The sequence below is a fragment of the Primulina huaijiensis genome, chromosome 4 (genome assembly GCF_012295235.1).
Source record: "Primulina huaijiensis isolate GDHJ02 chromosome 4, ASM1229523v2, whole genome shotgun sequence".
In the NCBI taxonomy this organism is placed as follows: domain Eukaryota; kingdom Viridiplantae; phylum Streptophyta; class Magnoliopsida; order Lamiales; family Gesneriaceae; genus Primulina; species Primulina huaijiensis.
In genome coordinates, this window is record NC_133309.1 from 7,059,651 (window position 1) to 7,084,190 (window position 24,540).

A 24,540-nucleotide genomic window follows, 5' to 3' on the forward strand; every position below is an offset into this window, starting at 1 on the left:
AAGAATGGAGCAATTGGGTATGCTCGTATAAGGACATGTTTAGTCCGAATCACATGGAGATGTGAACCCACGGCTAGTTGTATCAATGGACCATTGAGGGCCACACAAGTACTAGCTTTCTAGATCCCGTTGAGAAGTAAAATAGTTCAATGTGTGGAACGGCTTATAAAGGAGTTTATAAGTGTAAATAAAAATAGAAGTATGACTTCTATAAGGAGAATGTAACTTTTAATTTGAGAAAGTGTTCCTAAATTAAAAGTTGGCCAAACGAGTAATGTATTTGAAAATTGTGATTTTCATAAACATTATTATGGACTAAATTAAATTAATTCAAGTGTTGAATTAATTAAACACTAGTGGGCCTAGTAGAGTCAAATAATTATATTAATTCAAGAGTTGAATTAATTAAGCAACATTGGGCCTTGTAGAGCCCAATTAGAAAATAATTATTTAACTAGTGGGCTTGAGTAAATTCAAGTAAAGTTTAATTGGGCTCAAATTTGTTTGAAACATTTAAATAAAAGTCAATGGGCCTTATAATTGTTACAAGCCCAAATAGAATTGCATGCTTGGGAGATGAAAGATTGGAGATTACTTTTTGAGTCAATAGGCATGCATGCCTTTTGGACACACTTTGTTTGGTGCTCGGTTTAATTCTTGTTGAAACAAAAATTTTGAAACTTTCGCTGCGCAACCGGGCACCGTAAAATCGATCCCTTTCAAGTGGTATCAGACCTATGGTTACAGTTTTAGTGTAGCAAATACATAATATTATATTGAGATCGATTTCTAACCGCATGAGATGTTATTTTTGCAACAAAAATCAAGACCAATACAAGGGGAATTTCGGGCAGCATGTTGCTGCCAATTTCGGGCGGGCAGCAAGGGCAGCCCGAGGGGCTGCCCGAACCCGCCCTTCGAAAATTAAAAAAAATAAAAAATTTGGCATGTTGGCTGGAATCCGGCGACGGAGCTCCGGCGACGGCAATGACGAATAGGGTTTTCAAAAGGTGTTTTGAAATATCAAAGTGTCATGGGCCTTGAGTTGTTGGGCCATTGGATGGCTAACATATATGTGAATTTTAAATGGGCCAAAATGTTTTTGGTGAAAAATGTGTTTTTGGGCCCTGAAGTTTAAAATTGCAAAAGTTGCAAATATTTTCTAATTAAATAAATAATTGAAGTTGGACTTTAATTATTTATAGTAAATTGTGATTTACAAGAAATTCAGTTATAAATAAATTATTTAGAAAGTAGACAAAGGTGTTTGTATACTTTGTTAATTTAGTTTATAATTTTGGCGGTTAGTGATTGAATCAAGATATATAATATTGGATCAATTAATTATTGTGATAATTAATTGATGGTGTATGATATGTGATATTATGCATGAAGGATGATCAAAAGCCTAAGCCTAATTTGCTAGGTGTATGCTAAGATATTTTGTGTTGAATGATTGTAATAATTATCAAATTTAAAGTGGGCTTGGTTTATGGCCCGTTCTCACCCCCATGAGATGTATCCTTATTTGCCATGGATATTTATTTGTAAATATTAGTATAGTGGAAGATCAAGATTGGAAGATGGTTGCCTTGATGATTATGAAGATCGAAGACATGTAAATATTGGAAGGTAATGTAATAGTTGCATTTGCATCCCATGCATTTCCCTAGGATTGGACCTAGGCCCGTGTTTAGCTCACACGGGCCATTAGTATTGGGGCGATTGATCATCCTTGTTTGTTTACTGTTTATAATATATGCATGATATGTTATAAATAATGAGTATGTGCGTTATTATTATGATAATAACAAAGTTGCATGAATCCGGCAAACATACGATCAAACATGGCGAGCTTTTAAAATAAAATTAATGATGAGACCTTTCAAAATTAAAAACCCTCATTTTGAATAAGATTCAAAATTAATATCAAGCCCGAAAAGGAGAATTATAAAGTTGTTTATAATTTCCATGTCTTCCATCGACAATGGGTGCATGATGAACGCTACCCGTGTTCGGGGCTCGGCTCATATTATTGGGGGGGCCCTGGGTGCCGGAAAGCTGTGACATCCATTGACATGGTGATGTGAACAACGTGGAACTCCCATGATTTCGGCTCATATTATTGAGGGAACTCATGGCGATCGTCCATTGAGGTTCAACATCGATGGGTAAGGCTTGACACGTAAAGATGAACGACGTCATATTATTGGGTCCTAATCAAACGTGAGACAAAAGTTTACGTTAAGGGTTGCATTGTGATGCAATTGGAAACTACCTTTTAGGAATTATGATTGGCTGATATAATTCGAGATCATAATTCGCTAATTGGACTTTACGTACCTACTGAGGAAAGAGTTTCCCGTTTTCAATAGAGGGTAGTGAAAGATGTCAAAACAGTGGGAGCGAAAATTTATGAAGTAAAAGTCCATACTTTATATCTTACAAAATATTTTAAAATAGTCAATAACATTTATCTGTTTTACTCTTCAGTACAAATTTGACAATGTCTTCGATTCGCAATCCGCTATCTGCAATACTCAAAAAACATATATTAACTGGACCTAATTACCTCACTTGGCTAAAAAACCTAAAAAATTGCCTTGAATTCGGAAAGGATACCGTATACACTTACTGAGTCGCCCCCTGTTGAGGCTACGACTGACTGCACTCCTGAGGAATTGCAGACTTTCAAAGAATGGTGTGACCATGACTTGAAAGCCAAAGTGTTATATGCAGGCTTCTATGAATGATGAGAAGTTAGTTCTTTATGTGGGTTCTTCATCTGGTACGGAGATCGGTCCACATGGGAAGGGAAAGAAGCGTTCTTTCCAACATCCCAAGAAGAACGTGCCCTTGAAGAGGCAAGCTCCGAATCCCGTTGGGGCATCTACACCAGTTAAAGATGACAAGACTGTTGACATCTATCATCACTGCAAGAAGCCTGGACGTTGGAGGCGTAACTGCATGGAATATCTTGCCCAGAAAGGTTCTGGAAATGGTATGTTCTATATCAAAGTAAACATTTCAATTAACTCGACTTCTTGGGTATTAGATACCGGCTGTGGCTCACATCTCTGTAATGAGTTGCAGGTGATGGGAAGAAGTAGGAGACTAAGGGAAGGTGAGACCTTCTTGAGGATGGGCAATGGAGCAAGAGTTGCTGCCAAGACCGTAGGAGATGTTTCTTTACTTTTGAACAATGACTTTAAGTTAATTTTAAGAGATGTTTTGTATGTACCAAGATTGGTGAAAAACATTGTTTCCATTTCTATGCTTGATAAAGATGGATTTTCTTGTTTATGTAGCAAATGTGTTTCCAACATTTACAAGAACGAATGTTTAATTGGTACTGGAGAACTTGAAAACGATCTCTACACCTTAAAATTGAAAGATATTCCACTAAACAATGTCCAAGCAATAACAACAACAAGCAAGAGAAAACAAGATACTCTAAATTCGGCACAATTATGGCATGCTCGATTAGGACATATTTCCCTAAGAAGGATGAACAAGTTAGAGGGAGTGGGCATGTTTGATATGTCTGATATTAATGCTCTCACGACTTGTGAATCCTGTCTGAAAGCAAAAATGACCTAAATTCCCTTTAAGGGCCATNCACTTCGATCGGATCGAGGTGGTGAGTACTTGAGTGCCGAGTTCCAAGAGTATCTTAGGGAGAATGAGATTCTCTCGCAGTGGACTCCGCCCGCTACACCGCAGTTGAATGGTGTTTCGGAGCGTCGTAACCGAACTTTGATGGACATGGTTCGGTCTATGATGGGGTTCACGAAGTTGCCGCCATCCTTTTGGGGATATGCGCTTGAGACAGCGGCACTGTTGTTGAACAATGTCCATTCAAAGGCAGTTGATAAGACACCATATGAGATATGGAGAGGTAAGCCTCCCAAATATTCTTATCTTAGAATATGGGGATGCCCTGCTTATGTGAATCAGGTAGTGGGAGATAAATTGGATAGTCGATCCATTTTATGCTACTTTATGGGATATCCAAGGAATTCAGTTGGATACTATTTCTATCATCTCCAAGAAACAAAGGTGTTTGTTTCTAGGAATGCAACCTTTTTGGAAAAGGAATTTCTATTGGATAGAAAAGAGAAGATGATAGAACTCGAAGAGGTTCGAGAGACACCCACAATTGAAGAACCCACACCCGAAGAGCCAAGAGAGGAGATACAAGCTCCTAGAAGATCCGAGACAGTCTCGAGACCACCTATGAGGTATGGTCTGCTTCTTGAAGAGGGCCATGATAAGCCTATCCATGGATGTGATCCAAGGACCTTCAAGGAAGCGTTATCTTATGCCGATTCATCCAAGTGGCTTGAAGCAATGGAATCTGAGATGAATTCCATGCATTCGAACCAAGTGTAGAACCTTGTGGATCCACCTGAGGGAACTGTTCCCATAGGGTGTAAATGGATTTACAAGAGGAAACTTGGGGCGGATAGGAAGGTATTGACCTTCAAGGCGCGATTGGCGACAAAAGGATATACTCAAAGACAAAGAGTTGACTTTGAGGAAACCTTTTCTCCAGTTGCAATGTTCAAGTCGACAAGGATATTGCTAGCCATAGCTGCATGGTAGGACTATGAGATATGGCAGATGGATGTCAAGACAACCTTTCTTAATGGGGATGTTAAGGAAGAGATTTACATGTCTCAACCTGAAGGGTTTACATCTATCGGAAGTGGGTATATGGTATGCAAACTTCATAGATCTATTTATGGTCTAAAGCATGCATCTGGGAGTTGGAACCTCAAATTCGATAGTACAATCGAAGAGTTTGGTTTTACTAAGAATCCTGAGGAACCCTGTGGGGGACCGGACGCTAATTCATTTCCTTAATCGTTATTAATATCAAATTCACAATTAAGTAATGTGGGACATAAAATAATTTTTTTTTAAATGCAATGCGGAAACGTAATGTACACATAAATCTAAAAGTACAAGTCCTGTACTAAATACATTTACTAGGTTCAACGACATATCAGTGATGAATCCTAATCTACTTCTGAGCCCGGATCTCCACGCTAACCAGTCCTGACTCGTTCTCTTCTTGATCCCGAACCTGTCCCACCTGTTGTCATGCACACATACAGACAAGACAACAGCCGGAAACTCCGGTGAGAAATACATCCCAGTATAAACAATGTAAACATGCAATCATATACAAACATATATAAAAGCATATAACAGCTATCATTAACATGTAGCAAATCAACAAACATGAATGATATTGTAATGCCCGATATTTGATTACCGTAATCTGAGATTAATCTGAAATGATTTATTGATTAATCAAGGTAATTATAGACGGAAAGTATTAGACCGAGAAAGACAAGAAAAGACGCGAAATATGTGCGAGGGAGGTGCTATTCACGCACATGCGCGACCGGATGCGCACGCATGCGCGGAACGGGCAGAAGACCCCGCGCATATGCGCGGAGTGATGGCGCGCATATGCGCGGGGATACAGAAGCTAAAGTGTGAATTCCAGAAAACCTCGCGCACATGCGCGGAAGTGAGGCGCGCATATGCGCGAGTTGCAATATGCCGAGACAGTAGGTCTCGCGCATATGCGCGGAGCGAGGGCGCGCATATGCGCGATGCGTCCAGTAGCTAAAGTAAATTTCCAGAGAATGTGGCGCACATGCGCGAAAGACGAACGCGCATATGCGCGAGAAGCCAAGCGCCATGTCCAGAGAACCTCGCGCATATGCGCCGAGGGAAGGCGCGCATATGCGCGAGAGCTGCCGAGATACACGCGCCGAGACATATGGTCTCGCGCATATGCGCCGAGTGATGTCGCGCATATGCGCGAGACGTGTTGCGTGAAGGATTATGCCACGTTCTTTAGCCATGCAATTGATATATATAAAAGCTGCATTCTTTCAATTCCATAGCAAGGAAATCGAGAGAAGCTCCGGGGAGACTTGCCAAAAATCCTTACGCCTTTTATTGTCAAAATTTGAAGTTTACGAAATATCCGTCAGTCCGATTTTGAATCCGACTTTAGTACTATGTTTCTATCGACGCAGGCTACAACTGGACGTAAGTTTTGTTACGTTTAGATACGATTTGAAATTATGATATTGTCAGAATCGAATATGAATCATATATGGTGTTTTTGATACAGTAGACATCGTATATTTGAAGTCAGATCAAAGAACAGACTATTTATGTAATTGCTATGATTTTTGGAGTTGATTCGATTTAGATTCGATATAAGATTTGCATTATCGTTGAGATTATGAGTTATACCGATATCGATTATGAGTTCTGATAGTATATCTGTGATGTTGAGATTGACGGGGTTATCGAGATTGTATTGTTAGGTTGTCGAAACATCCGTAAATTGATATTGATCAGATTCGGTATTGATTGAGATTGTATCGTTGTATCGTTGACATTGACAGATTATATTGTGATTTGAGTATTGATCAGAACAGGTCTTAAATTGAGTTGTACATTGATATTGTGCATATTGATATTGTCATTGCCAGATTTGGGTATGGACAGATTGGAATGCGAGACTTGTCTTCGTCAGACCGAGAAGACAAAGGTATAATTCAATGTGAATCGGGAGATCGACTTAAGTCAGATTGGACTTGAGTTTCCCTAAATCACATACTTGTATGTTATTGCTTTTCATACATTTGTATCATTTGAATGAATCTGCTTTGTTTATTGATTTATAGAAAAGCATAGAATAGTAGATAGCTATTGAGTGAGAGTCACTGACAGAAGGGCAAGATTAAGACAGAGTTGTTAATGGCCCATTGCACATTGTCAGAATTAGAGTTTAGGTAGATACACCTAGTCTTTGGCAGAATAGCCAAGACACCGGACGTTTGGTCGTATCGAAATGCTTATGAGTAGAGCAACTCCTGGCACAGATATTCGATATAGACAGGACCAAAGTCTGTAATAAGAACGTACCGCCCCCACGATCGGGACAGTAGGTGCGAGACCTGTTGCGTTCTTATTCAAATCGGGATCCCTAGATTAGAAATGAGTCGAGTTTGAGTCTGAGAGTCACAGAGTGTGATTCCTTATTTGATATTGAATTATGTTCCTGATTTTGGTACTTGTTTAGAGTATGATTGATAGTTGATATTAATTCATGTGTTGATTGAGATACATGTTTTGTATATCTGATGCATGCTTTTATATTGTTTATATGACTGCATGTATACTTGGTTTAAACTGAGAATGTAATTCTCACCGGAGTTATCCGGCTGTTGTCTTGTTTGCATGTGTGCATGACAACAGGTGGGACATGATCAGGGTCAAGAAGAGAACGAGACAGGACTAATTAGCGTGGAGATCCGGGCTCAGAAGTAAATGAGGATACATCACTGATATGTAGTTGGACCTAGTTGAATTATTATAGACAATACAAGATTTGTAAGTTTATGTTTAATATGTATTTCAGATTGAATTACATTACGTTTCCGCTTTGTATTTTAAAGAAAAAAAAATTTAGACCCTGCTTATTATCATTGATTTAAATTGTCCCCAATGATGATTAAGAATATGATTAGCATCCGGGTCCCCACAGATATAAAACTGTAAATCAACTAGTCATCTCAGACTCGACTCAATCGACGCGTCGTCTCAGACTCGACTCATTCCTAATCTAAGGATCCCGGGGTCTGGATATTGACAAATATATCGAATCTCAGTCGATAGGAATGAATCAACCCTAAACGACATCGATATAATGCGTATATCCAGTATCTGGGCGAATCAGCGAACAGAATAAGCGAATCAGCCAATAGAATAAGTGAATCAGCCCAAGGACTCAGCGAATCAGCCGAAGAATAGGCGAATCAGCCAAAGACTAGGCGAATCAGCCTATAACTCAATACATACATTGTCTATGAATCAATAGACTACAAACATCAATCTCATCAATTGCAAATATCAATGCAATAAAATAAAGTATGTGATTTAGGGAAACTCGAGTCAAACCTCACTCGAGTTGTGCAATCCCAACTCAACATTAATTTATACCTTTCACTCTGTTACTCTGACTATGTCGAAGTCTCTGATTCAAAGCCTGTCAATATCAATCTGGCAATAACAACATCAAGGAGTATACTATCAATACCTATTCAATTCAATACTGGATATAATCAGAACTCAATCAAATTCTGTTTCAACGGCATAACGGCATAATCTCAATATACCCAGACATATCATATCAGTCAGATATCAATTCCAATATCTCATAATTGATAACAATTCAATTCTGATATCGAATCTTTATCAAATTAATTCCGAAAATCATAACAATTCCATAACCAGTCCGTTTCTCAATTTGACTTCGATTCTACGATGTCTAACATGCCAAGAACATCATATATGAATCCTATCCAATTCTGACAATAGCATAATTTCAAAACATATCAAAACGTAGCAAAACTTACGTCCAGTTGTAGTCTACGTCGATAGGAACACAGTACTGAAGTCGGATTTAAAATCGGACGGACGGCTCTTTCGTAAATCACAATTCTACACGATAAAAGGCGTAAGGATATTTCTCGGAGCTTCTCGATTCCTCTTTCTTCGAATTCCTGAAGGATGAATTTCGATTTGTACATATATATATATACATACATCCGGTTGCATGCAATTGAAACGTGGCACAATTTCATCAAACTTAGGTGGCGCTCGGGCTGTTAAACATTACTGCTCGGGTGCGGAATGTTCTGCCCAAATATTTCCTTCTCGCACATTGGCGCTCGGGCGGTTATAAATTACCGCTCGGGCGCCGCATCTTCTGCCCAAAACATATACTTGTCGAACCATGGCGCTCGGGCGGTCAAAAACTACCGCTCGGGCACGGCGAGTTCTGTCCGAGCCTTAACTTATTCTACGCTGGCGCTCGGGCGGTCCAAAACTACCGCTCGGGCGCAGAGAGTTCTGTCCAAAATCCTTTTTATGATACATTGGCGCTCGGGCGATCATCTTCTACCGCTCGGGCACCAAGAGTTCTGTACCAAAAATCTTGTTGATCTTGCATCGACACCCGTCTCTTCCACGAGAGCTCCTACAATCTTAATTCTATCAATTAAGTCATATCTGATCACAGTAATTAAATCTCGGGCCTTACAAACCCTGTGTGTATAAGAAGGTCAGTGGGAGTACTGTGACATTCCTGGTGCTTTATGTTGATGGCATTCTACTCATTGGGAATGATGTAGGAATGTTTCAATCAACTAAAATATGGTTAGCAAGTAAGTTCTCGATGCAGGACTTGGGTGAAGCATCTTTTGTATTAGGAATACAGATCTATAGAGATAGATCAAGAAGATTGCTTGGTCTCACCCAGTCCACATACATTGATACCATCGTGAAGCGGTTCTCGATGGATGAGTCCAAGAGAGGACATCTACCAATGTGTCATGGCGTGTCCCTATCCAAGTCTATGTCTCCCAAGACTGATGCAGAGATAGCGGCGATGAAAAGCATTCCTTATGCATCTGCGATTGGTAGCATCATGTATGGGATGATATCTACACGTCCTGATGTGGCTTTCGCACTAAGTGTAGTGAGTAGATATCAGTCGAACCCTGGTCTTCCACACTGGAAAGCTGTGAAAAACATCCTCAAGTATTTGAGAAGGACCAATAAGTTGTTCTTGGTCTATGGGGGTGGAGAACTGAAATTGGAAGGCTATACCGACTCTAGCTTCCAAAGCGATATCGATGACTCGAAGTCCACCTCTGGGTTCGTATTCATGCTCAATGGTACTGCTGTCTCTTGGAAGAGATCCAAACAAGACAGTACTGCGGATTCCACCACTGAGGCCGAATACATTGCTGAATCAGCTGCAGCAAAGGAGGCTGTTTGGATAAGGAATTTCGTCCAAGAGTTGGGCGTCATTCCTAATGGAGTTTCTCCTGTCCCGGTGTTTTGTGACAACACGGGAGCTATAGCTCAAGCAAAGGATCCAAGGTCTTATCAGAAGTCCAAACATGTATTGAGAAAGTACCACATCCTCCGAGAGATCGTGGAAAGAGGAGAAGTGTCGATTGACATAGTCGGCTCCTCAGATAATGTTGCTGATCCGCTAACTAAGCCTTTACCTAGACCATTATTCGAGAAGCATCGTGAATCGATGGGTTTAAAGCATATGGGTAGTTGGCTCTAGTCCAAGTGGGAGATTGTTAGAGTAGGTGCACGTCGAGCCAAGTGTTGGCCGAGTGTTCACCATGAAACTCTATGTATAAACAGTCTTTATTTTAATAATATTTGAAATTATTGTTTTGACACTTCTTTATCTGTATACCCATGCTAGTTGCATAGATAATGACCTGGAATATACAAATAGTAGAAAAAATATGAGATGCTCATATGATGAGTATCATGAAACTCATATTTGCAATACTGTATATTCCAAACAGTTTCTAGTCGATTCAGCCGCCGCTAAGAAAGATATAGGCCGCTCGAGTTCGAGACTAGTATCTGCAATGTGAGTACCATGTTTCATTGGTAGGGGACATTGTGATGTCCGAGCATGCAGATAGGTGCTCCTTGTAGAGTGCACTGAACAACCTTCCATAAAGGACTTTCCAAGTGGTTCTCACTTATCGAGTGGAAACGTCCTAATTTATGGTTGTACACCATTAGTCCTTATGACCCTGGACAACATTGAGACTCTATGTGCTAGCATTGCACTTTGACTTGTTTACCGACTCTCAAGGGGTCATCAGGTGGCAAGGTTGGGTGTTTTGACGAAACATATAGGAGCCGATGCATTGTAGTCGGGGATTCACCGCTTAACTTCGGGTATGGATATCCTATGTGATCTCATGTGTATGTAGTTTGAAATATCTGATCAGAGTATGGTGGTAATTATGAAAAGGGTTTCATAGATTACACCATCGATGCAACTACGACATGACACATAGTATCGAGTCATTGACAACTCTCGATATACCAATGGTTGTCGAATCGGTCGGGATATATGAGATGAAGGGACCGTACTGTACGCTAACCATAATAGAATGGTTCTTGCAGGCACTATAATTTGATACCTAGGGAATCGTGTAAGTGATGCTGCTATGCGTTTAACATGATTGGTTGGGTACTATCAGACTTGAGTTCTGACGTTCTTGTTATCAAGGAGTTTATAATTAAGAATGGAGCAATGGGGTATGCTCGTATAAGGACATGTTTAGTCCGAATCACATGGAGATGTGAACCCACGGCTAGTTGTATCAATGAACCATTGAGGGCCACACAAGTACTAGCTTTCTAGATCCCGTTGAGAAGTAAAATAGTTCAATGTGTTGAACGGCTTATAAAGGAGTTTATAAGTATAAATAAAAATAGAAGTATGACTTCTATAAGGAGAATGTAACTTTTAATTTGAGAAAGTATTCCTAAATTAAAAGTTGGACAAACGAGTAATGTATTTGAAAATTGTGATTTTCATAAACATTATTATGGACTAAATTAAATTAATTCAAGTGTTGAATTAATTAAACACTAGTGGGCCTAGTAGAGTCAAATAATTATATTAATTCAAGTGTTGAATTAATTAAGCAACATTGGGCCTTGTAGAGCCCAATTAGAAAATAATTATTTAAGTAGTGGGCTTGAGTAAATTCAAGTAAAGTTTAATTACGCTCAAATTTGTTTGAGACATTTAAATAAAAGTACATGGACCTTGTAATTGTTACAAGCCCAAATAGAATTGCATGCTTGGGAGATGAAAGGTTGGAGATAACTTTTTGAGTCAATAGGCATGCATGCCTTTTGGACACACTTTGTTGGGTGCTCGGTTTTGTTCTTGTTGAAACAAAAATTTTGAAACTTCCGTTGCGCAACCGGGCACCGTAAAATCGATCCCTTTCAAAAAGATGTCCGCTCGAGAGCCCAGAAAAGTGTGAAAACGTGTTTCGGGTATTTAAGGCATAAAATCGATTGAGACTTCATTTTTCCTAATTTTTCTTCTCCTCCTTTCTCTTCTCCATCGATTCTAAGCTATGGTTCTTCATATTCTTCTTCTTGTATAATTCAATCAAGCATTTAATATTCAATCTGGAGTTGTAACTTTATATTTTTAGTGAAAGGAGCAAAGGTAAGTGCTTTTTCTTCTTGTTCTTTGCAAACTTCAAAGCTCACGCTTATTGTATACATTCATAGCCTTTCAGGCTATACTTCGAGCTTACAAGCACAAAATGATATTGTTGTAAATAGTTGTGCTAAGGTATTTCAGTCAGTTGAGTACTTTAAATTCTTTTGTAACTAAAAGTTTCAGTTTGGTATTGTTAAATTCAAGACTGAAGTGGGTCTGTACAACTCTTTGTATAGATCAATGTCTTTTAGTGAATATCCTATCTTCGTTTAGAAGGGGTGACGTAGGAATGTTTGAAATCTCCGAACATTCGTAAAATCTTGTGTGTTCTTATTTCAGTTTTATTCTATCTAGCAGTCAGTTTATTTCCGCACTATTATTGTTAATTGATTGATATCAACTGACAAGATTCCCGAATTTCAGTTTATCACCAAACTGACTCAATATTCTGAAAGGTTATGAAAATTTTTGTGGGTGACTCCTTTGAGAGGTTATCCAAATTCAAGATTTTCAATGCCAAAAGTGATCTGCTTTCGAAGCTCAAGATGGAAATCTCTCCTGAACAGTTCATTAAAGTGAAAAAGGATATTGGGACGCAGGAGGCTCCAAAATAAGTCAGGAAAACCAAGAAGACAGTTCAGAAGAAGACAATCAAACGCAAACTGATTGTCAGTGAAACTGATTCTGAGAAGACTCCCTCTCCCAAAATCTCCAAGAAGCCAAGAACGCTCAAGACCAAACCAGTAGCTGTTCTAAGCACCATCCCAACTGAAAGGCTGATGCAATCTGGAGCTGAACAGCCAATCAAAGCTACTCCTTTGAGAGCTATACCAGTTGTATCTTCAACTCAAGTTTACTTACCTCTTCCTGCTACTCAACAAAAAAAGACTATCACCGAATCTGGTGACGAAAGGAAACTTGCTGGAGTTCAAGCTCCACTGATCACTATATCTGGTCGAACTTCTCCACCATTTGCCAGACCCAAAGGGATAGTGATTAGAGAAATGATTTATGCAACTGCATCAAGGCTGAGCATTCCTCATGCTCTGACTGACTCAAAGGGAAAGGTCAAAATGACAGAAGAGCCCAGATCTACAAATGTGATTCAAATTCATATTGACCTAATTTTGAAAGAGGTCAATGATTTTTCTGAGAATAAGCTAAAGGCTCATGATGAATGGGTCAGGTTTAGGACTGCAGTGTTTGCCAGACAACTAGAAAAAAAATCAATTTTGAAGAAATTTATTGACCTGGAAACTATAGTCCTGAAAATGGTCAAAGCGGCCTCAGTTGTTCAAGCTTTTCAGAGCAAAAAGTACTTCTTTGATCAAGTACGTGCAAAGAATTTAAGACAATTGATTGTTCAGCTACGCCAAAATTATGATCCCACCAGTCCAACTGCCTTTAATGACAAAGCAGTTCATGATCAACTAGACGCAGATCTTATCACACTGCAGATGGAGATTAAACATTGGGAACTGGATCAAGAACTGACTATTACAGCAAGTTCTCACAGTCTTTCATTAGAAGATCAAGCTGAACAATCAGTTGAACCGCAAGAGCCATCCAAGGAACCGGTTACTGAATCTTCTGAGCACGTAACTGCTTCTTCCCCAAAGGATGCGCGACCGTCAATTTCTGCTCCTCAATCCTCAACTACAGAACTTCGAATTTATACTGATGTTGAATTATCATTGGCAAATATCGACGAAGTTATTAAATCAGTTGCCACTGATATTCAGCTGAGTACTAGAAGAGCAGTCGAAGAACTTTTTACAATTGAAGAACTAGCTGAACAGACTATTTTGCAACCATTTGAAGAGCCCGTTCAGCCGACTGCCAAGACTGAACAGGCAGTTATCACAGAAACTGAAGAGCCAGTTCAGTCAACTACCATGGCGGAATAGGTAGTTCTAGTAACACCTGAAGAGGCTCAGTTTCACCTGGTACTAACTGAAGAGGTTCCAGCTGAATAGCCATTCACAGTTTCAGTTGTTCAATCAACTGAAGAACCAATCTCCGTATCAGCTGAGCGACTATCTGAAGAAACATCTACTGTCTTTGCTGATCAACAGACTGAAGAGCCTTCAAGCATCACTGCTGATCCAAATCTCTCTTCTCCTCCACAGCTTCAGCAGGAAGCCATAACAGAAGATGTTCCAGAATTGTCTAGTATTGAAACTGAAACAACTGAGAGGGCCTTCGTGATCTTTAATCGAGATAACATGGAGCAAGAACCAGAAACCTCTGGAGTCAAGTCCCCTGGTATAACAATGGCAACTAAATCTATATTCAATGAAATTCGAGCCATTCAGATCGACGTTGTCAGTATGATGAATTCCATTTCTGACATCCAATCAACCCAACTAGCGCACACTATGAAAATTGATTCTATAAAGGAGAATACGTTCAAAAATCTTCAACAAGTCACAAAATATATTATGAACATATTCTTCCTGATGGATCAAATACGGACAGACCGAGTGTCGACTGAAGCTCATTTACATACTCAAGCATTGTTCAACAAACTCTTTGATTATATGGAAATGTTGTCACAAAGAGAATGGATTTGATGCAAGAACTTTTAATGAATGTTGTTTTAAATTTCAACTCGGAAGTTCGTATTATATCCAGAAAGGTTGAGGCGTTTGAAAAAAAAGGGAAGAAGAAGAACAAGATCAGCAGAAGCAATATACGAAGAGACCAAATCAACCAACTGATCAACAACCAGCTGAGAAAAGAGCTAAGTAATAGAAGATCACTTAAAAATTGAAGTATTTGGCAGATTTTGAAGATTATTTTAGTCAGTTAGAAGATTATTTTACTCTTTCATTCTTTGTACGAAATTGTACGTTGAAATTGTCAATAAAAGGTTATTTTATCTACAATAAGTTCAGTTATCAGTTCATATTTTTTAAGTTTTGTAAAACACTAAAAAGGGGGAAATTGTTGGAAACTAAATTTCGGAAGTTTGAGAAACTGAGCATTTAATAGATTGAACTAACTGATCAAGAAGACTGATAGTAACTGATCTAAAATATGTAAACTATCGGTTGCCCATAACCGAAGATTAATGAGAAGATAATCGAAGGCAACTAAACCAGCAGACTGAACTATGCAGACAACTGACTGATCAGTTGGAAACTGAGCAGTTGCTACAAACAGTTGTGAGCTTATCAGTTAAAGCCTATCAGTTGATCTTTTAGCTGTACACGTCACCAGTTAAGGAAAATTATATTCAACCGACAACTGTACAAAATCAGAATGCAACTAGTAGTGGGATCACCGCATTTCAGAAAAAAACATAGTGTACGATTATCAGAAGAATGTTGATGTGGAAAACAACGGATAGAAAGATTTAAATCGCATTCAATATTACCGTTTGAGGCAAACTCTATAAATAGCAGAGAAAGAGCAGCTGAGAAACTCTCTGAACTCTCGACTCTTAAAAAACTCTAGACTCTCGAACAACTATCAACTATGCTGTTACTCTGCTGAAATCTTTGCAAACGTCAAAGCTCATGCTTATTGTATACATTTAAGGCTATACTTCGAGCTTACAAGCACAAACTGATATTGTTGTAATCAGTTGTGCTAAGTTATTTTAGCCAAGTTGAGTACTGTAAATCATTTTGTAACTAAGAGTTTAAGTTTGACATTGTTAAGTCCAAGACTATAGTAGGTCTGTACAACTCTTTGTATCAATCAAAGTTTTTTAGTGAATATCCTATCTTCGTGATAAAAAAGGTGATGTAGAAGTGTTTGAAATCTCCGAACATCCGTAAAATCTTGTGTGTTCTTATTTCAGTTTTATTCTATCTATCAATCAGTTTATTTCCGCAATATTATTGTTAATTGATTTATATCGACTGACAAGATTCCCGAGTTTAAGTTTATCACCAAAATGACTCAATATTCGAAAAGGTTGTGAAAATTGTTAGTGTTTATTCAACCCCTCCCCCCTTTTAAACACTCTTTTACCCCCTAACAGATCCTATCACCCTCTAGTCTTTCTCTGCCACCAAGGCTCTCGACACGGCAACAAAGTAGGTAGTAGGACTAGCCACTTGAACATCACGAAGCAATATTGGTCGTAACCCATCAAGGAAATGCCTCAACTTCTCCCAAGCATCATTAGCAATTAGGGGCACGAAGTGATACCCCCTCTCGAACTTCCTCACAAAATCTGCCATGTTGTTGTCTCCCTGATGCAACGTCATAAAATCCCTAGTCAGGCGAGAGCGTACTTCCTCAATATAGTACTTGGAGAGGAAGACTTGCTTAAAACCATCCCAAGACAGATTCACTTGCTTAAAACAATCCCAAGACAGGTTCTTCAAATTCACCGACACAGACGCACTCTCCCACCATGACCTGGCGTCCCCCACCAACAAAAAGATGGCACATCTAACTATGTCTGCATCCTGCAGCTCCATGAAAGGGAAAATCACCTCGATGGACTTAATCCATTCCTCAGCTATCATCGGGTCAATAGTCCCCGAGAACTCTTTTTGGTCCATCCTCCTGAACCTCTCATATACTGCCTCTGGTCTAGGCCTCGCCCCTGTATCAACTCCAGCATTGTTCCCCGCAAACTGTGCGAAGAACAGAGTCATACCTGCAAACATCTGTGCCTGCATATCTGGCAGTGGACGAGGAGGAGTAGCCCTCCCCTAATCCCGGGCCTCTCTTTTTTCTTCACCTGCTCCTCAAGCAACCATACGTCTCGGAGGCACACTGTTTCGATATTTACCCAACACGTAAACCAACATGCAATAACATAATATTCATAACATAAGATGCACGTAAATCGGTTTTAAACATGTATATGCTTAAATCATGACTTTGATGCTTACTACATAAATGAATTTTAAAACTTTAAAACTTACAGACTTGAAGCGTGACTTCGTGATCTTCTCGCAACTGGCAGTAGGCATAACCCTTTACAAAAACACCACTCTGATACCAACTGTAACGAACTGTACTTTTTAAACGTACTTAAAATTTGCGGAAAAATAAAATTTTCTTAAATAAGTAATAATCTTTGAAAATGCATTTCAAATAAAATGTTTGACAAAATATTAGGAATATAACGAGCTTACAAAAGTACTTGTTTTAAACAATATGAAATAATTTCTTTAACAATCTGAGTAAATGAAATGACATGCATAAAAATCATTGAAAGCTAAGCCGTCCTCGGATTAGTCTACCACGCAGTCCAAGCCAGCTCACTGATCCCCGCCTCTCGTCTCTGAAAGGGGATCGGTTACGGTGACCGGAAACGCAACGGAAGCACAAAAATTTTGATTTTAGCATAAAATTTTCGGCCACCAACATTCTTGTGTAGCAAATACAATAAACACAAAATGACATTCATAGTGTGTTAAGAAATGTACCTATCAATCACAAGGATTGATGTATGGCTCCAACTAAGGTGTAAACACCTTAGCTCTTGTATGGCAAGAACTTCTACAAGCTTCCAAAGAGCACTCCTTGCTCTAAAATAAAGCCCACCACCAACTAGGTAGATCCCCTCATATTTTGCACTAGAAAAATATGAGGATTTTTCTTTGAGAAGTGAGTGTTTTCTCCAACCATTGAAGAACAAAAAAATGGAGAGAATGAATAGTATTTTCGGCCACTATTCATGCTAGGAGAGAAGGAGAGACATTTTTTTGGTTGTGGGAAAAGTTAAAGTAAAAAAGTTGCATGCCAAGCCTTGGTTATACAAAAAGTTGTCTCCCAACCTTTCACCTCCCATACATGCAAATATTATATGGTTTTTAACAAATTAAAAACCCATGGACTTAATTTAATTATCTCAAACATTTTTGAGACTAATTAAACATTACTTGAATTTACTCAAGTCCACTAGTTAAATAATTTATTTAAATTGAGCTCTACAAGACTCAATATGATTTAATCAATTCAACACTTGAATTAATTTAATTATTTGGACTCTACTAGGTCCACTAGTGTTTAATTAATTCAACACTTGAATTAATTTAATTTAGTCCATAATAATGTTTATGAAAATCACAATTTTCACATACATTATTTATTTGGCCAAATTTTAATTTAAGAACACATTCATAAATTAAAATTACATTTCTCTCATAGAAGACATACTTCTATTTTTCCTTACGCCTATAAACTCATTTATAAGCCGTTCAACACATTGAACTATTTTCTCCTTTATAGAAGTCATACTTCTAATTTTCCTTACGCTTATAAACTCCTTTATAAGCCGTTCAACACATTGAACTATTTTACTTCTCAACGGGATCTAGAAAGCTAGTACTTGTGTGGCCCTCAATGGTTCATTGATACAACTAGCCGTGGGTTCACATCTCCATGTGATTCGGACTAAACATGTCCTTATATGAGCATACCCCAATTGCTCCATTCTTATTTATCAACTCCTTGATAATAAGAACGTCAGAACTCAAGTCTGATAGTACCCAACCAATCATGTTAAACGCCTAGCAGCATCGCTTACATGATTCCCTAGGTATCAAATGATAGTGCCTGCAAGAACCATTCAATTATGGTTAGCGTACAGTACGGTCCCTTCAACTCATATATCCCGACCGATTCGACAACCATTGGTATATCGAGAGTTGTCAATGAATCGATACTATGTGTCATGTCGTAGTTGCATCGATGGTGTAATCTATGAAACCCCTTTCATAATTACCACCATACTCTGATCAGAGATTTCAAACTACATATACATGAAAAACACATAGGATATCCATACCCGTAGGTAAGCGGTGAATCCCCGACTACAATGCATCGACTCCTATATGTTTCGACAGAACACCCAACCTTGCCACCTGATGACCCCATGAGAGTCGGTAAACAAGTCAAAGTGTAATTCTAGCACATAGAGTCTCAATGTTGTCCCGGGTCATAAGGACTAATGGTGTACAACCATAAACTAGGACTTTTCCACTCGATAAGTGAGAACCACTTGGAAAGTCCTTTAATGGAGGGTTGTTCAGTGCACTCTACCAGGAGCACCTATCTGCATGCTCGGACATCACAATGTCCCCTACCAATGAAACATGGTACTCACATCGCAGATACTAGTCTCAAGCTCGAGCGGCCTATATCCTTCTTAGCGGCGGCTGAATCGACTAGGAACCGTTTAGAATATACAGTATTCCAAATATGAGTTTCATGATACTCATCATATGAGCATCTCATATTCTTTCTACTATTTGTATATTCAAGGGCTTTATCTATGCAACTAGCATGGGTATACAGATAAAGATGTGCCAAAACAATAATTTCAAATATTATTAAAATAAAGATTGCTTATACATAGAGTTTCATTGTGAACACTCGGCCAACACTTGGCTCGACGTGCACCTACTCTAACAATCTCCCACTTGCACTAGAGCCAACTACCCATATACTTCAAACCAATTGATTCGCGATGCATCTCGAATAATGGTTCAGGTAAAGGCTTAGCTAGTGGATCAGCAACATTATCTGCGGAGCCGACTTAGTCGATAGACACTTCTCTTTCCACAATCTCTCCGAGGATGTGGTACTTTCTCAATACTTGTTTGGATTTCTGATGAGACCTTGGCTCCTTTGCCTGAGCTATGGCTCCCGTGTTTCACAAAACACCGGGATAGGAGCAACTCCATTAGGAATGACGTCCAACGCTTGGACGAAATTCCTTATCCAAACAGCCTCCTTTGCTGCATCCGATGCAACAATGTATTCGGCCTCAGTGGTGGAATCCGCAGTACTGTCTCGCTTGGAACTCTTCCAAGAGACAGCAGCACCAATGAGCATGAATACGAACCTAGAGGTTGACTTTGAGTCATCGATATCGCTTTGGAAGCTAGAGTCGGTATAGCCTTCCAATTTCAGTTCTCCACCCCATAGACCAATAGCAACTTACTGGTCCTTCTCAATTACTTGAGGATGTCTTTCACAGTTTTCAAGTGTGGAAGACCAGGGTTCGATTGATATCTATACACTACACTTAGTGCTAAAACCACGTCAGGACGTGTAGATATCATCCCATACATGATGCTACCAATCGCAGATGCATAAGGAATGCTCGTCATCGCCGCTATCTCTGCATCAGTCTTGGGAGACATAGACATGGATAGGGACACGCCATGACACATTGGTAGATGTCCTCTCTAGGACTCATCCATCGAGAACCGCTTCACGATGGTATCATGTATGTGGACTGGGTGATACCAAGCAATCTTCTTGAACTATCTCTATAGATCTGTATTCCCAATACAAAAGATGCTTCACCCAAGTCCTGCATCGAGAACTTACTCGCTAACCATATCTTAGTTGATTGCAACATTCCTACATCATTCCCAATGAGTAGAATGTCATCAACATAAAGCACAAGGAATGTCACCACACTCCCACTGACCTTCTTATACACACAGGGTTCCTCAGGATTCTTAGTAAAACCAAACTCTTTGATTGTATTATCGAATATGAGGTTCCAACTCCTAGATGCCTGCTTTAGACCATAAATAGATCTCTGAAGTTTGCATACCATATGCTCACTTCCGATAGATGTAAATCTTTCAGGTTGAGACATGTAAATCACTTTCTTAAAATCCCTATTAAGAAAGACTGTCTTGACATCCATCTGCCATATCTCATGGTCATACCATGCAGCCATGGCTAGCAATATCCTTATAGACTTGAACATTGCAATTGGAGAAAAGGTTTCCTCAAAGTCAACTCCTTGTCTTTGAGTATATCCTTTTGCCACCAATCGCTCCTTGAAGGTCAATACCTTCCCATCCGCCCCAAGTCCCTATGGGAACCGTTCCCTCAGGTGGATCCATAAGATCCCACACTTGGTTCGAATGCATGGAATTCATCTCAGATTCCATTGCTTCAAGCCACTTGGATGAATCGGCATCAGATAACGCTTCCTTGAAGGTCCTTGGATCACATCCATGAATAGGCTCATCATGGCCCTCTTCAAGAAGCAGACCATACCTCATAGGTGGTCTCGAGACTCTCTCGTATCTTCTAGGAGCTTGTATCTCCTCTCTTGGCTCTTCGGGTGTGGGTTCTACAATTGTGGGTGTCTCTCGAACCTCTTCGAGTTCTATCATCTCCCCTTTTCTATCCAATAGAAATTCCTTTTCCAAAAAGGTTGCATTCTTAGAAACAAACACCTTTGTTTCTTGGGGATGATAGAAACAATATCCAACTTAATTCCTTGGATATCCCACAAAGTTACATAAAATGGATCAACAATCCAATTTTATCTCCCACTACCTGCTTCACATAAGCAGGGCCCCCATATTCTAAGACAAGAATATTTGGGAGACTTACTCATCCATATCTCATATGGTGTCTGCCTTTAAATGGACATTTAGTGGAATATCTTTCAATTTTAAGTTATAGAGATCGTCTTCAAGTTCACCAGTACCAATCAAACATTCATTCTTGTAAATATTGCAAACACCTTTGCCAAATAAACAAGAATATCCATCTTTATCAACATAGAAATGGAAACAATGTTTTCTTACCAAATCAGGTACAAACAAAACATCTCTTAAAAATAACTTAAAATCATTGTTCAACAATAAGTAAACATCTCTTAAGGTCTTGGCAGCAACTCTTGCTCCATTGCCCATTCTCAAGAAGGTCTCACCTTCCTTGAGCCTCCTACTTCTTCCCATCACCTGCAACTCATTACAGAGATGTGAGCCACAGCCGGTATCTAATACCCAAGAAGTAGAGTTAATTGAAATGTTTACTTCGATAAAGAACATACCATTTCCAGAACCCTTCTGGGCAAGATATTCCCAGCAGTTACGCCTCCAATGTCCAGGCTTCTTGCAGTGATGACATTCATCAGCAGTCTTGTCAGCCTTAACTGGTGTGGCTGCCACAACGGGATTCGGAGATTGCCTCATCAAGGGCACGTTCTTCTTGGGACGTTGGAAAGAACGCTTCTTTCCCTTCCCATGTGGATCAATCTTCGTACCAGATGAAGAACCCACATAAAGAACCAGCTTCTCATTCTTGATGGTGGACTCAAAGGTCACAAGCATGTTCACCAACTCCTCAAGGGTCGGCTCCATCTTGTTCATATTGAAATTCACCACAAAAGGATCAAACGAGCTAGGCAGTGACAAGAGTAACACGTCAGTGGTCAACTCCAAAGGCAACATCAAATCCATGCCAACGAGCTTGTCCACGAGCCCAATCACTTTTAGGCCATGCTCATGGACCGAGGCCCCATCTCGCATGCGTAAAGTGATTAGCTCCTTGACGGTAGCATGCCGAAGAGGCCGTGTTTGCTCTCCAAAGAGCTCCTTGAGATGCAAATGAATGTCAGCAGCACTCTTTGCATCCTCAAAACGCCTCTGTAGCTCATCATTCATAGAAGTCAGCATATAACACCTGGCTTTCAAGTCATGGTCACACCATTCCTTGTAAGTCTGCAATTCCTCAGGAGTGCAGTCAGTCGGAGCCTCAACAGGGGGCGACTCAGTAAGTGTATATGCTATCCTTTCCGAATTCAAGACGATTTTTAGGTTTCTTAGCCAAGTGAGGTAATTAGGTCCGGTTAACATGTGTTTGTCGAGTATTGCAGATATCGGATTGCGAATCGAAGACATTGTCAATTTGTACTGAAAAGTGAAAACAGATAAATGTTGATGACTATTTCAAAATATTTAGTAAGATATAAAGTATGGACTTTTACTTTATAAATATTCGCTCCCACTGTTTTGACATCTTTCACTACCCTCTAGTGAAAACGGGAAACTCCTTTCCTCAGTAGGTACGTAAGGTCCAACTAGCGAATTATGATCCCGAATAATATCAGCCAATCACAATTCCTAAAAGGTAGTTTCCAATTGCATCTCCATGCAACCCTCTACGTAAACTTTTGTCTCACGTTTGATTAGGACCCAATAATATGACGTCGTTCATCTTCACGTGTCAAGCCTAACCCATCGATATTGAACCTTAATGGACGGTCGCCATGAGTTCCCTCAATAATATGAGCCGAAATCATGGGAGTTCCACGTAGTTCACATCACCATGTCAATGGATGTCACAGCTTTCCGGCACCCAAGGCCCCCCCAATAATATGAGCCGAGCCCCGAGCACGGGTAGCGTTCATCATGCACCCATTGTCGATGGAAGACATGGAAATTATAAACAAATTTATAATTCCCCTTTTCGGGCTTGATATTAATTTTGAATCTTATTCAAAATGAGGGTTTTTAATTTTGAAAGGTCTCATCATTAATTTTATTTAAAAGCTCGCCATGTTTGATCGTATGTTTGCCGGATTCATGCAACTTTGTTATTATCATAATAATAACGCACATACTCATTATTTATAACATATCATGCATATATTATAAACAGTAAACAAAATAAGGATGATCAATCGCCCCAACACTAATGGCCCGTGTGAGCTAAACACGGGCCTAGGTCCAATCCTAGGGAAATGCACGGGATGCAAATGCAACTATTACATTAGCTTCCAATATTTACATGTCTTCGATCTTCATAATCATCATGGCCACCATCTTCCAATCTTGATCATCCACTATACTAATATTTACAAATAAATATCCATGGCAAATAGGGATACATCTCATGGGGTGGGAACGGGCCATAAACCAAGCCCACTTTATAAATTTGATAATTATTACAATCATTCAACACAAAATATCCTAGCATACACCTAGCAAATTGGGCTTGGGCTTTTGATCATCCTTCATGCATAATATCACATATCATACACCATCAATTAATTATCACAATAATTAATTGATCCAATATTATATATCTTGATCCAATCACTAACCGCCACGATTATAAACTAAATTAACAAAGTATACAAACACCTTTGTCTACTTTCAAATTAATTTATTTATAACCGAATTTCTTGTAAATCACCATTTACTATAAATAATTAAAGTCCAACTTAAATTATTTATTTCATGAGAAATTATTTGCAACTTTTGTAAATTAAAACTTAAGGGCCCAAAAATTCATTTTTCACCAAAAACATTTTGGCCCATTTAAAATTTCACAAATGTGTTAGCCATCCAATGGTCCAACAACTCAAGGCCCGTGACACTTTGATATTTCAAAACACATTTTGAAAACCCTAGTCGTCATCGCCGTCGCCGGAGCTCCGTCGCCGGATTCCGGCCAACATGCCAAAAAAATTTTTTTTTTTAAAATTAAAAGTGGAACATTTCGGGCAGCCCCTCGGGCTGCCCTTGCTGCCCAAAATGGGCAGCCCCTCGAGTAGCCCGGGCTGACCGAAACGGGCAGCATGTTGCTGCCCGAAATCATGCAAAAATTTGGCCTTCATTTTGTTGCAAATTTCATTCTCATGCGGTTAGAAATCGATCTCAATATAATATCTTGTAAATGCTACACAAAAA